This window comes from Drosophila suzukii, chromosome 3 (genome assembly GCF_043229965.1).
Source record: "Drosophila suzukii chromosome 3, CBGP_Dsuzu_IsoJpt1.0, whole genome shotgun sequence".
NCBI lineage: Eukaryota > Metazoa > Arthropoda > Insecta > Diptera > Drosophilidae > Drosophila > Drosophila suzukii.
In genome coordinates, this window is record NC_092082.1 from 40,720,989 (window position 1) to 40,734,477 (window position 13,489).

At 48.5% G+C, this 13,489-nt stretch overlaps 1 protein-coding gene across 10 annotated transcripts in view; it reads right to left on the minus strand.

Moving 5' to 3' along the window:
* l(3)80Fg (dnaJ homolog subfamily C member 16 l(3)80Fg) overlaps positions 1-13,489 on the minus strand; it is a 554,754-nt gene that overhangs the window by 197,414 nt on the left and 343,851 nt on the right. The gene's annotated exons all lie outside the window — the stretch shown is intronic.

Here is a 13,489-nt window from a genome sequence, read left to right on the forward strand (position 1 = left end):
GAGCTATTCGGTCCTAGACCAGGTCAGAATACCCAGATGGGTTTCCTTCCGTCCAGAGTTCCGCGTAGAGCACCACGGATTCTGTGACGCCTCGCAAAAGGCATACGGTGCTGCGATCTATGTACGCGTAGACATGGGCCATAAGACGATGGTGCACTTGCTCACGGCCAAGACGCGTGTGGCGCCAGTCAAAACGGTGTCACTTCCCAGGCTGGAGTTATGTCTCTCCTTTTGTCCGAGATGGCCGAAGCCATTCTTCTAAATATGCCGAGGCTGACCTCAAAATTCCATTGTTGGACCGATTCCACGATTGTGCTAGCATGGTTAGCAAAACCAGCGTGCCATTGGACTACGTTCGTTGCCAACAGGGTGACGAAGATCACCGAGTCCACTGAGGCGGACAATTGGTCGCACGTTCAATCCGAACATAATCCAGCTGATTTGGCTAGTCGAGGAGTTCCCCTTCAAGAGCTGGTGGATAGCCCGCTTTGGTGGCATGGACCCACTTGGCTGCAACGTCCACGCGATCATTGGCCCAGCCAGGGAACCGACCTGCCGGTGACTGAGATCGAAAAGCGTGCCGTTAAAGTCCATGTGGCGTCAATGCCGTCAGAAGATTTCCGAGATCGCTTTTCCAATTTAGATAGAGCTTTGCGGGTCCTCGCGTATGTCCATCGATTTGTCCAACGATGTCGAAGACAATCACCGCCTTCCGGGGTCCGTCTAGCGGCCCAGGACGTTGCCGCCGCGGAAGAACTCATGACGATTTGCACTCAGCGCAGGTATTTTTCTGAAGAATACCGCTGCTTGAGTCAGAAGCGTCCTGTGCCCGCGGCGAGTGCGATTCTCTCCCTGAATCCATTTCTAGATAAGAAAGGGGTAATCAGGGCATGCGGCCGCGTAACGGCCTCCGACAGTTTGCGGTATGATGAACGACATCCGATAATCCTGCCGTACGAATGTGCACTCTCGCGGCTTCTGGTCAAATTCACGCATCTCATTACGTTACATGGTGGCAACTAGTTAGTGGTGCGTCTCACTCGGTTCAGATACTGGGTTCCGAGAATAAAGAACTTGGTGAAGGCAGTGGTTAACTCCTGCAAGGTCTGCGTTATCCACAAAAAGAGATTGCAGGTCCAGATGATGGGAAGTTTTCCGAAAGAGCGAGTGTCTTTTACCCGTCCGTTCACGTACACAGGGATGGACTACGCCGGCCCGTTTGACATACAAAATTATACCGGAAGAGCTTGTCTCATTACGAAAGGGTATGTGTTGGTTTTCGTTTGTTTTTCTACAAAGGCCATCCATCTAGAGCCTACATCCGACTTAACGACTGAAAAGTTTCTTGCCGCTTTCGCTCGTTTCGTCTCTAGAAGAGGGTGTCCTCGCCAAGTCCAATCCGACAATGGAAAGACCTTCGTCGGCGCCTCCACCGTGCTTTCCCGAGACTTCCTGCAAGCCGTTAAGGAGTCTGTGACCGATGCGTATAGTCATCAGCAGCTCACCTGGCAATTCATTCATCCTGAGGCACCCCATATGGGAGGCCTATGGGAACCTGGTGTCAAGAGCTTCAAGAACTTGTTTTGCAAGTCCACCGCTACGCGGAAGTACACCTTTGAAGAGCTGTCCACCCTCCTAGCGAGAATCGAAGCTTGTCTGAATTCCAGACCGCTATCTCCCATGTCCGAGGATCCAACTGATCTCTTAGCCTTGACACCAGGGCACTTTCTTGTTGGTGGACCTCTTCTATCCATAGTGGAACCTGAAGTAAAGGGCGAATCCAAGTCCATTCTGAACCGGTGGCAGCACTTAAAGTCTGTCCATCAACAATTCCGCACTCGATGGAAGGATGAGTACCTTAAGGAGCTCCACAAGCGCAACAAGTGGCAAGTCCCCACAGAAAATCTGCGTGTTGGCGATCTGGTCGTCATTAAGGATGACAATTTGCCCTCAAATGAGTGGCGACTCGGAAGAATAGACTCCGTTTTTCCGGGAGCCGATGGTAATGTCCGCGTAGTCGACATTCGTACAACACGCGGCATTGTCAAGAGTCCAGTGACCAAGGTGGTTCTTCTTCCAAGAGAGCCGCCCAAAACTACCTCGCAACGAGCCGCGTTTCTTACACACCTTAGTCCGTAGCCATTATCCACGTCAGTGTTAATCAGCCCTGGTTGTTTTTTCCTTATCCACACTCTAAACAGAAAAATGGCTCCCCGTCCACGTAGCGCTCAGGCTCTGGATAGCAGACGTACTCGAGGTACTCAGTCCTACCGATGCCGAGTCTGCCGCGGAATCCATCCTCTTCGGAAGTGTCAGAGGTTCCTAAAGCTGAGCGCAGAGAAGCGGCTGCGGGCAGTTCTTATTAACAAGTACTGCGCGAACTGTCTCGCACACAAGCACTCCACTGGGAGCTGTCGTAGCGGTGACCGGTGCAGAACGTGCAACCGGAATCATCACACGCTGCTGCACATGCACGACCTTGTTTCCCGGAAAAAGTCCGGCTCCAAGCAAAAGTCCCGCTCCAAGCAACAGCCCGCTTCTCCGCAGCGTTCGCGCCGGCAAGATCCGCCAACTTGCCAAACGCCTGCTCCTCCACCGCGCTCAGCATCCTCGACACCAGCTCGACGATTCGTTCGAAGGTCGACGAGGCCGTCAAGCTGGAGGTGGTCCTCAAGATCGAGCCGAACGTGCGCATCCGCACTCCCATCCGTGCGCTCAGTGAGAGCGTCGTCCAAAAATTTAAGGAGCTACCGCTCGCGGATGAGGTTTTCCACCGGCCAGCCACGATTTCATTGATCCTCGGCGCGGACAGCCGGGCTTCCACATGGTCGACGAGGGACTGCCAGTAGCCCAGAAGACGGTGTTCGGGTGGATCGTCTCCGGCGCCTGTACGCAGGCTTGAAGCGTAGGCGGCTGGCCGAAGTTCAGTCTCCTTTATTTTTTGCAACGCTAGCGATTGCAAGGGGGGCGGAATGTTCAGGGGGGCGGAATGTCCGGCAAATCTGGACTGGCCCCGCTATCCAGCTGCATTGCTCTACCGTTCTCCCGCTCTCCCGCTCTCTCGCGCTCCCGCTTTCCTGCGCTGTTCCTAGCTCCCTCCATGAAGTCTCTGCTGCGCTTTGGAGCGCAGAGCGGAGCTTAGAATAAGTTAGTTCGATTTCTGGAGTTCACCTGAATAAACCGCGGTCGTACCCCCGCCTACTTTCGAAGTTCACTTTTTCTCGAGTTCTTATTTTTCGATCAAGTGGCAAACGCGTTCGAGTGGTTTCTCCCCTACAGCCTCCGCAGCACCAGCAGCAAACGCACCAGCAGCAAGCCACCGAAAGCCAGCGAAGCAGCCCGCCGACGCCGCCAGTTTTTCCAGCCGTCGCCTCCCACGCCATTCCACCAGCGCCACCACGGTACCCCGCTACCCCCCGGCGTACATTTTGATCCATTCGAGCCGATAAGATAAGTAAAGCTTTTCGTTTTATTAATTGCCGGTCTGCAGTCAGCCACTCGAAAATATAATTCGTTTGACTTTCTGTACGATTTGTCCAAAATCCTAGTCCGATTAAGTCCGACAACGGCAATTAAAAATTACTTGGCAATTTTTTTCTTCGATTTTCCTTTTGCTACGTGCGGCCATATCGCCAATTTTTTCCGACTCCTTTTTTTTAATTGCATTTGGCCGCTCATCCATACTTACATACACATATACAAAATCGAGCTTAGAAAAAAATATTGTGCAAATATAAGCCAAGCATGAGAATTATTAAATTTCTAGTGTTCTGCCAATTCAGGCCCCCAAAACTTTTCAAGATTTTTCTCTCTGTATATCCGCAGCCGCTAAAATACTTGCACATATTTTTTCGTTTTTCCAAATACAGTCCACACACAATAAATCGAAAACTTCCACAACAACACATACCCCGCCGGCAATAATTATTTAATAAATTTAAAACCGGCGAAAATTACATACATGCAAATATCTACATACATACAAATATCTACATAAATATAAATATCTACATCCATACAAATATCTACATCCATACAAATATCTACATATATACACGTATCGACATACAGTCACATATAATTTTTAACTCCACCATCCCGTTCCGACTAATTAAAGTTTTCCGTCGGCCATCCGGTAATAAATAATAAAATAAAAAGATTACACCAACCGACGTGAAAATTTTTTGGTCATTGTGTTTTATTTACCATAAAACCTTTTAGTATATTTTTTGGTATTTGGTATTTACTCCGTAAAAATTATTTTATTTAAACGGGAAAAATACCAGCACTCCACTGCATGCATAGCATCCTCCGTCCACCAATTTTTTGGTAGGTTTTTAGTATTTTTCCCTCGGAATATTAAATCAAATTAAAGCAATACTCCAATATTAAATAATCAACCGATCGCATCCTCCGGCCAACAAATTTTGGTATTTTTTCTTCCTTCAGAAGTTTAAAAAAAGGCGAAAATATTACAATTACTCCACGGGGGACTATATATATACACATAGTTGGTATTTTTCCCCCTCAATTTATCCAAACGCAAAAAATACCAGCAAAAATATACCAAACTTGATCCCAACCATAATACATATACCAAAAGGGTTAAATATTATAGTATTACTTCTCAACGGGTGATATTCGAACTCATCACTCACTGTTCCTAATCCGTATTATTGGGTTTAATTCCGCAAAGTAACCAGGTCGGTACTTGCTTCCATTTTCTATTTCTCCGATCCACTACTTTTTTTGTCGACACCTCGTTCCACTGTTCCAGAAGGGGGCCAGGTTTCCTATTTATCCGACATAAACAAAGGCGAGCAGATTCAGACCCAAATAAAGGTCCTTTCTCTTTAAATGTCCGCTGGAAGTGATAACAACAAGTTGTCTATTTTACCTGCCGTAGTCCCAGGCATATCCGTAGATCCGCCCACACCCGAACTAACTGCCAAGACCTCGTCGCCCCGAAAAAGGGTCACCCGTGCAAACGTCAAAATGGCACTAACACCTTCCCAGATCGCTCTAAGCAAATTTACTGAGGTCTCAGATCGGCTGAGTGAGTTTGAATCCAGAGCAAACACTCCTTCGCCGATCCCTCCTACTCTGTCCATGCTGAACATCCGCCGCGAAAAAATACGCGCGTTATGGGACCGCATCAAGGCAGACTACGATGAATGCACCGGGTGCATAGCAGAAGCCGGAGACAGTGCAGCTGATAGTTTGCCAGTTCTCAAGGCTAAATACGGCTACTGCTATTCCGTTTACGAGAGATGTGGGGCTCAGATCGCGGATATGATAGCCCAGGCTCCCCAAGTTCAAGCTGTTCCTACCCAGACTTACATTCCCTCTGGATGTCGGCTGCCTCCGTGCGATACCGAGGTTTTCACCGGAGATTATCTGCGGTGGCCGACCATTAGGGATTTGTTTACGGCCATTTACATAAACAATCCAAGGCTGACGCCAGTCGAAAAATTGTTTCACCTAAATGCCAAAACAAGCGGCGATGCACACACGATAGTGTCAAACTCCCCCCTTACTAACGACGGCTTTCGCTCAGCTTGGGCTAACCTAACTGAGCGTTTCGAAAACAAGCGGTTGTTAGTAAATAGCCAATTGAAAATACTTTTCAATGTGCAGTCCGTTAATCAGGAATCTGTGTCAGCTATCCGTGAACTTCAACGTACCATTCAGGGTTGCCTTACGGCTTTAGAAATGTCCGGAATTGAAACCGAAAATTGGGATTGCCTCCTAGTGTACATGTGCTCCTCCAAACTTCCTAAGCTCACGCTATCCTTGTGGGAACAGTCCCTGCACAATAAGGCAGAGATTCCGACGTGGCAAAAACTGAACGCCTTCCTTACGGAGCGTCACCGGACCTTAGAAGCCATAGACGACGTACGGCCGTCAGGCTCGAGTCAATCTCTGCCAAAAACATCCGCCCCCACTGCAGCGCCTCGAAGAATAAATTCTTACGAGACAAGGGTAGCACCCAAGCCAAATGGATATGACCTTTGTAAGAAGGAAAACCATCCTGTCCGCACATGTGCACGGTTCCTCCAGATGACGGTCGACGAGCGTTCGGCATACATAAATAGGAAGCAGCTGTGTCTAAACTGCTTCGCACGAGGGCACCAGCTGCGTGATTGTGAGAGCACTCATAGTTGCTTTACGTGCCGCGGCCGCCATCACACCTTACTACACAGAGGCAACTCCTCCCAATCGCCTTCGAATCCCGCCCCAAGACCCAGATCAAGACCAAGTACACCAGTTGCCACCGCTTCCCGGTCCACGGACTCTACAGTACAAAATTACTTCGCGACGGGGTATAGATCCGTCTTGCTGGGGGGTCGAATTTTAAAGCTCGTGCCTTGATAGATTCAGGATCAGAGGCAACCTTTATTTCTGAGCGGCTGTTCAAACTAATTAAGTTGCCTCACCAGGTAATCCGAGCCCAAGTATCAGGCTTAAACCAGACAGTATCCGCTGAATCCAAAAAGCTCTGTCAGTTTACCACCCGTTCTCCGACCAGGCCTGGCTTGCAAATAAACACGACGGCCTATGTTCTTCCTCAATTAGCTGGAAACCTTCTATCTTGTCCGATTCCGCAACAGTTTCTACGGGATCTTCCCGAACTGTCACTAGCGGATCCAAAGTTCTACGAGAGTGCACAGATAGATATTCTGGTCGGGGCCGACATACTGCCATCCATTTTCCTAAGCGGCACCCGGCCGAATATTTGTGGCTCTCTCCTCGGGCAAGAAACCATTTTCGGGTGGATCCTAACAGGACCCGTTCCTGCTCCAAGGGAAAATCAGATTTCCGTTTTTTCCACACGAATCTCCCACACAGTTGACACGTCCCTGGATAGGCTTCTCACCAAATTATGGGAGGTGAAGGATCTGCCAGTAAAAGTGACAAAATCTTCCGATTTGGCTTGTGAGGAAAATTTTCTCCGAACGACTACGAGAGACGATAACGGCAGGTATGTCGTAAGTCTTCCGTTTCGTGATCCTCAAAACATAAAATCCGCCCTCGGTCACTCCAGATCCTCCGCGTTGTCGCAGTTCCTAAGAACCGAGCAACGCCTAAAGAGGGACTGTCAGCTGAAAGACAAATACGACTCCGTGATTCAAGAGTATCTCGACCTCAATCACATGAAAGAGGTCCGTCCAACCCATAATTCTGCCAGTTATTACCTTCCGCATCATGCCGTGCTCAAGCCGGAAAGTACAACCACTAAGTTACGTGTGGTTTTCAATGTCTCCAGCCCTTCAGAGAATGGGGTCAGCTTAAATGATATCCTTCATGCTGGCCGAGTCTTACAGTCCGATCTAACTATCCAGATCCTGAAGTGGCGATATTTCCGATACGTCTACAGTGCCGATATCGAGAAAATGTATCGGCAGATATGGGTAGATCCGAAGCATTCCCCGTTCCAGCGGATCTTATTCCGCAACAGCGAGGGGCACATTCGAGATTTCGAATTACAGACGGTAACTTTTGGAGTCAATTGCGCGCCATTCCTGGCCATTCGAGTCCTGCAACAGTTGGCAACTGACGTGCAGCTCAGCCATCCAAGAGCGAGCAACGTCATTCGAAAACATATGTATGTAGACGATGTCCTTTCGGGAGCTGACTCCGCCGAGGACGCTAAGTCCATTGTTCGCGAGCTACAAAGTGCTCTAGATTCCGCGGGGTTTCCACTGAGAAAATGGACCTCCAACAACAAAGAAATATTAGCTCATATCCAAAGCGATCATCTTCTGACAGCCGACTTCCTCGAGATCGACACTGAGAGCACAGCCAAAACTCTCGGCGTACGATGGAAGGCGACGTCCGATGAGTTCTTTTTCGTCCCACCAGATTTAGCAACGGAAATCTCCCACACGAAACGCCAAGTCCTTTCCCAAATTGCCAAGCTATTTGATCCAGCAGGCTGGCTCGCTCCATTTGTTGTGTGTGCCAAAATCTTTATGCAAGAGATTTGGCTTCAGGATCTAGGCTGGGACGATAAACTTCCAATTGAGCTGTGCCAAAGGTGGAACAGCTTTCTCCAGAGCTATTCGGTCCTAGACCAGGTCAGAATACCCAGATGGGTTTCCTTCCGTCCAGAGTTCCGCGTAGAGCACCACGGATTCTGTGACGCCTCGCAAAAGGCATACGGTGCTGCGATCTATGTACGCGTAGACATGGGCCATAAGACGATGGTGCACTTGCTCACGGCCAAGACGCGTGTGGCGCCAGTCAAAACGGTGTCACTTCCCAGGCTGGAGTTATGTCTCTCCTTTTGTCCGAGATGGCCGAAGCCATTCTTCCAAATATGCCGAGGCTGACCTCAAAATTCCATTGTTGGACCGATTCCACGATTGTGCTAGCATGGTTAGCAAAACCAGCGTGCCATTGGACTACGTTCGTTGCCAACAGGGTGACGAAGATCACCGAGTCCACTGAGGCGGACAATTGGTCGCACGTTCAATCCGAACATAATCCAGCTGATTTGGCTAGTCGAGGAGTTCCCCTTCAAGAGCTGGTGGATAGCCCGCTTTGGTGGCATGGACCCACTTGGCTGCAACGTCCACGCGATCATTGGCCCAGCCAGGGAACCGACCTGCCGGTGACTGAGATCGAAAAGCGTGCCGTTAAAGTCCATGTGGCGTCTATGCCGTCAGAAGATTTCCTAGATCGCTTTTCCAATTTAGATAGAGCTTTGCGGGTCCTCGCGTATGTCCATCGATTTGTCCAACGATGTCGAAGACAATCACCGCCTTCCGGGGTCCGTCTAGCGGCCCAGGACGTTGCCGCCGCGGAAGAACTCATGACGATTTGCACTCAGCGCAGGTATTTTTCTGAAGAATACCGCTGCTTGAGTCAGAAGCGTCCTGTGCCCGCGGCGAGTGCGATTCTCTCCCTGAATCCATTTCTAGATAAGAAAGGGGTAATCAGGGCATGCGGCCGCGTAACGGCCTCCGACAGTTTGCGGTATGATGAACGACATCCGATAATCCTGCCGTACGAATGTGCACTCTCGCGGCTTCTGGTCAAATTCACGCATCTCATTACGTTACATGGTGGCAACCAGTTAGTGGTGCGTCTCACTCGGTTCAGATACTGGGTTCCGAGAATAAAGAACTTGGTGAAGGCAGTGGTTAACTCCTGCAAGGTCTGCGTTATCCACAAAAAGAGATTGCAGGTCCAGATGATGGGAAGTTTTCCGAAAGAGCGAGTGTCTTTTACCCGTCCGTTCACGTACACAGGGATGGACTACGCCGGCCCGTTTGACATAAAAAATTATACCGGAAGAGCTTGTCTCATTACGAAAGGGTATGTGTTGGTTTTCGTTTGTTTTTCTACAAAGGCCATCCATCTAGAGCCTACATCCGACTTAACGACTGAAAAGTTTCTTGCCGCTTTCGCTCGTTTCGTCTCTAGAAGAGGGTGTCCTCGCCAAGTCCAATCCGACAATGGAAAGACCTTCGTCGGCGCCTCCACCGTGCTTTCCCGAGACTTCCTGCAAGCCGTTAAGGAGTCTGTGACCGATGCGTATAGTCATCAGCAGCTCACCTGGCAATTCATTCATCCTGAGGCACCCCATATGGGAGGCCTATGGGAACCTGGTGTCAAGAGCTTCAAGAACTTGTTTTACAAGTCCACCGCTACGCGGAAGTACACCTTTGAAGAGCTGTCCACCCTCCTAGCGAGAATCGAAGCTTGTCTGAATTCCAGACCGCTATCTCCCATGTCCGAGGATCCAACTGATCTCTTAGCCTTGACACCAGGGCACTTTCTTGTTGGTGGACCTCTTCTATCCATAGTGGAACCTGAAGTAAAGGGCGAATCCAAGTCCATTCTGAACCGGTGGCAGCACTTAAAGTCTGTCCATCAACAATTCCGCACTCGATGGAAGGATGAGTACCTTAAGGAGCTCCACAAGCGCAACAAGTGGCAAGTCCCCACAGAAAATCTGCGTGTTGGCGATCTGGTCGTCATTAAGGATGACAATTTGCCCTCAAGTGAGTGGCGACTCGGAAGAATAGACTCCGTTTTTCCGGGAGCCGATGGTAATGTCCGCGTAGTCGACATTCGTACAACACGCGGCATTGTCAAACGTCCAGTGACCAAGGTGGTTCTTCTTCCAAGAGAGCCGCCCAAAACTACCTCGCAACGAGCCGCGTTTCTTACACACCTTAGTCCGTAGCCATTATCCACGTCAGTGTTAATCAGCCCTGTTTGTTTTTTCCTTATCCACACTCTAAACAGAAAAATGGCTCCCCGTCCACGTAGCGCTCAGGCTCTGGATAGCAGACGTACTCGAGGTACTCAGTCCTACCGATGCCGAGTCTGCCGCGGAATCCATCCTCTTCGGAAGTGTCAGAGGTTCCTAAAGCTGAGCGCAGAGCAGCGGCTGCGGGCAGTTCTTATTAACAAGTACTGCGCGAACTGTCTCGCACACGAGCACTCCACTGGGAGCTGTCGTAGCGGTGACCGGTGCAGAACGTGCAACCGGAATCATCACACGCTGCTGCACATGCACGACCTTGTATCCCGGAAAAAGTCCGGCTCCAAGCAAAAGTCCCGCTCCAAGCAACAGCCCGCTTCTCCGCAGCGTTCGCGCCGGCAAGATCCGCCAACTTGCCAAACGCCTGCTCCTCCACCGCGCTCAGCATCCTCGACACCAGCTCGACGATTCGTTCGAAGGTCGACGAGGCCGTCAAGCTGGAGGTGGTCCTCAAGATCGAGCCGAACGTGCGCATCCGCACTCCCATCCGTGCGCTCAGTGAGAGCGTCGTCCAAAAATTTAAGGAGCTACCGCTCGCGGATGAGGTTTTCCACCGGCCAGCCACGATTTCATTGATCCTCGGCGCGGACAGCCGGGCTTCCACATGGTCGACGAGGGACTGCCAGTAGCCCAGAAGACGGTGTTCGGGTGGATCGTCTCCGGCGCCTGTACGCAGGCTTGAAGCGTAGGCGGCTGGCCGAAGTTCAGTCTCCTTTATTTTTTGCAACGCTAGCGATTGCAAGGGGGGCGGAATGTTCAGGGGGGCGGAATGTCCGGCAAATCTGGACTGGCCCCGCTATCCAGCTGCATTGCTCTACCGCTCTTCCGCTCTCCCGCTCTCTCGCGCTCCCGCTCTCCTGCGCTGTTCCTAGCTCCCTCCATGAAGTCTCTGCTGCGCTTTGGAGCGCAGAGCGGAGCTTAGAATAAGTTAGTTCGATTTCTGGAGTTCACCTGAATAAACCGCGGTCGTACCCCCGCCTACTTTCGAAGTTCACTTTTTCTCGAGTTCTTATTTTTCGATCAAGTGGCAAACGCGTTCGAGTGGTTTCTCCCCTACAGCCTCCGCAGCACCAGCAGCAAACGCACCAGCAGCAAGCCACCGAAAGCCAGCGAAGCAGCCCGCCGACGCCGCCAGTTTTTCCAGCCGTCGCCTCCCACGCCATTCCACCAGCGCCACCACGGTACCCCGCTACCCCCCGGCGTACATTTTGATCCATTCGAGCCGATAAGATAAGTAAAGCTTTTCGTTTTATTAATTGCCGGTCTGCAGTCAGCCACTCGAAAATATAATTCGTTTGACTTTCTGTACGATTTGTCCAAAATCCTAGTCCGATTAAGTCCGACAACGGCAATTAAAAATTACTTGGCAATTTTTTTCTTCGATTTTCCTTTTGCTACGTGCGGCCATATCGCCAATTTTTTCCGACTCCTTTTTTTTAATTGCATTTGGCCGCTCATCCATACTTACATACACATATACAAAATCGAGAAAAAATTCCAAGCTTAGAAAAAAATATTGTGCAAATATAAGCCAAGCATGAGAATTATTAAATTTCTAGTGTTCTGCCAATTCAGGCCCCCAAAACTTTTCAAGATTTTTCTCTCTGTATATCCGCAGCCGCTAAAATACTTGCACATATTTTTTCGTTTTTCCAAATACAGTCCACACACAATAAATCGAAAACTTCCACAACAACACATACCCCGCCGGCAATAATTATTTAATAAATTTAAAACCGGCGAAAATTACATACATGCAAATATCTACATACATACAAATATCTACATAAATATAAATATCTACATCCATACAAATATCTACATATATACACGTATCGACATAAAGTCACATATAATTTTTAACTCCACCATCCCGTTCCGACTAATTAAAGTTTTCCGTCGGCCATCCGGTAATAAATAATAAAATAAAAAGATTACACCAACCGACGTGAAAATTTTTTGGTCATTGTGTTTTATTTACCATCAAACCTTTTAGTATATTTTTTGGTATTTGGTATTTACTCCGTAAAATTTATTTTATTTAAACGGGAAAAATACCAGCACTCCACTGCATGCATAGCATCCTCCGTCCACCAATTTTTTGGTATGTTTTTAGTATTTTTCCCTCGGAATATTAAATCAAATTAAAGCAATACTCCAATATTAAATAATCAACCGATCGCATCCTCCGTCCAACAAATTTTGGTATTTTTTCTTCCTTCAGAAGTTTAAATAAAGGCGAAAATATTACAATTACTCCACGGGGGACTATATATATACACATAGTTGGTATTTTTCCCCCTCAATTTATCCAAACGCAAAAAATACCAGCAAAAATATACCAAACTTGATCCCAACCATAATACATATACCAAAAGGGTTAAATATTATAGTATTACTTCAGTAAGAGCAATTTAAAAGAGAAAAGGCTGCTGGTGCACAAAGAAATAAAAATACAAATAAATGAAATGTTCAACGAATGTTTTTATTTATGTAAATTATAAGTTTAAGGCCTCCTTCTCGTCCCACGGGTGCTTCGCCATCTTTCCCGCGCCATTTGTAGTCCAGCACCGAGTCCCAATAGGCTGGCCAATAATGGCTGGTGGTGGCTGCTCCAGCTGTCCCTTAGCGGGCGACCTTTTTTTCTCCCGCCTTCCTGTCGGTCAAGTCCCACAATAATGGGCAACAGCTTGGATTAGGCGTCCTTTTTCATCTAGCCGTTTTTCTTCCATTTTTCATTTTTAAATTCCCCACCGCTTCTGCACGAATACCGCCAAAGATGAAATTTCTTATTCTTTGGGCCGCGGCTAACGGCGTTCATCGAAAATTCACTCTCGAAATCTGGTATTTTTTCTGGTATTTCCTTAGCTCATCTGAGTACCGCGCTGAAAAACAGACCCTACGAAAAGCGTTAGCCGCGTATTTGCCTCTCGCTCACTCCTATGGTTAGCTCGCGGTTTTCGTCGATGTGAGTAATAGGCTATAGGCGTGTAAAAAAAGAGACACACAATATGGACGACATGTTTCCACTGAAGAAATATGAAGAAAATTTTGAGTGTTGAATCAGTGTTGCCAAATCAGCTTTTTTCCCGCCATTTTCAGCTCTTTTTTTTTCTTGACTAGCGGGCATATTTTAGGAACGGCGGGAAGCGGGAATTCTGGCTCTTTTTAATATTAGATCAGCTTTGTTCAGCTTTTTTTATATCGATATTA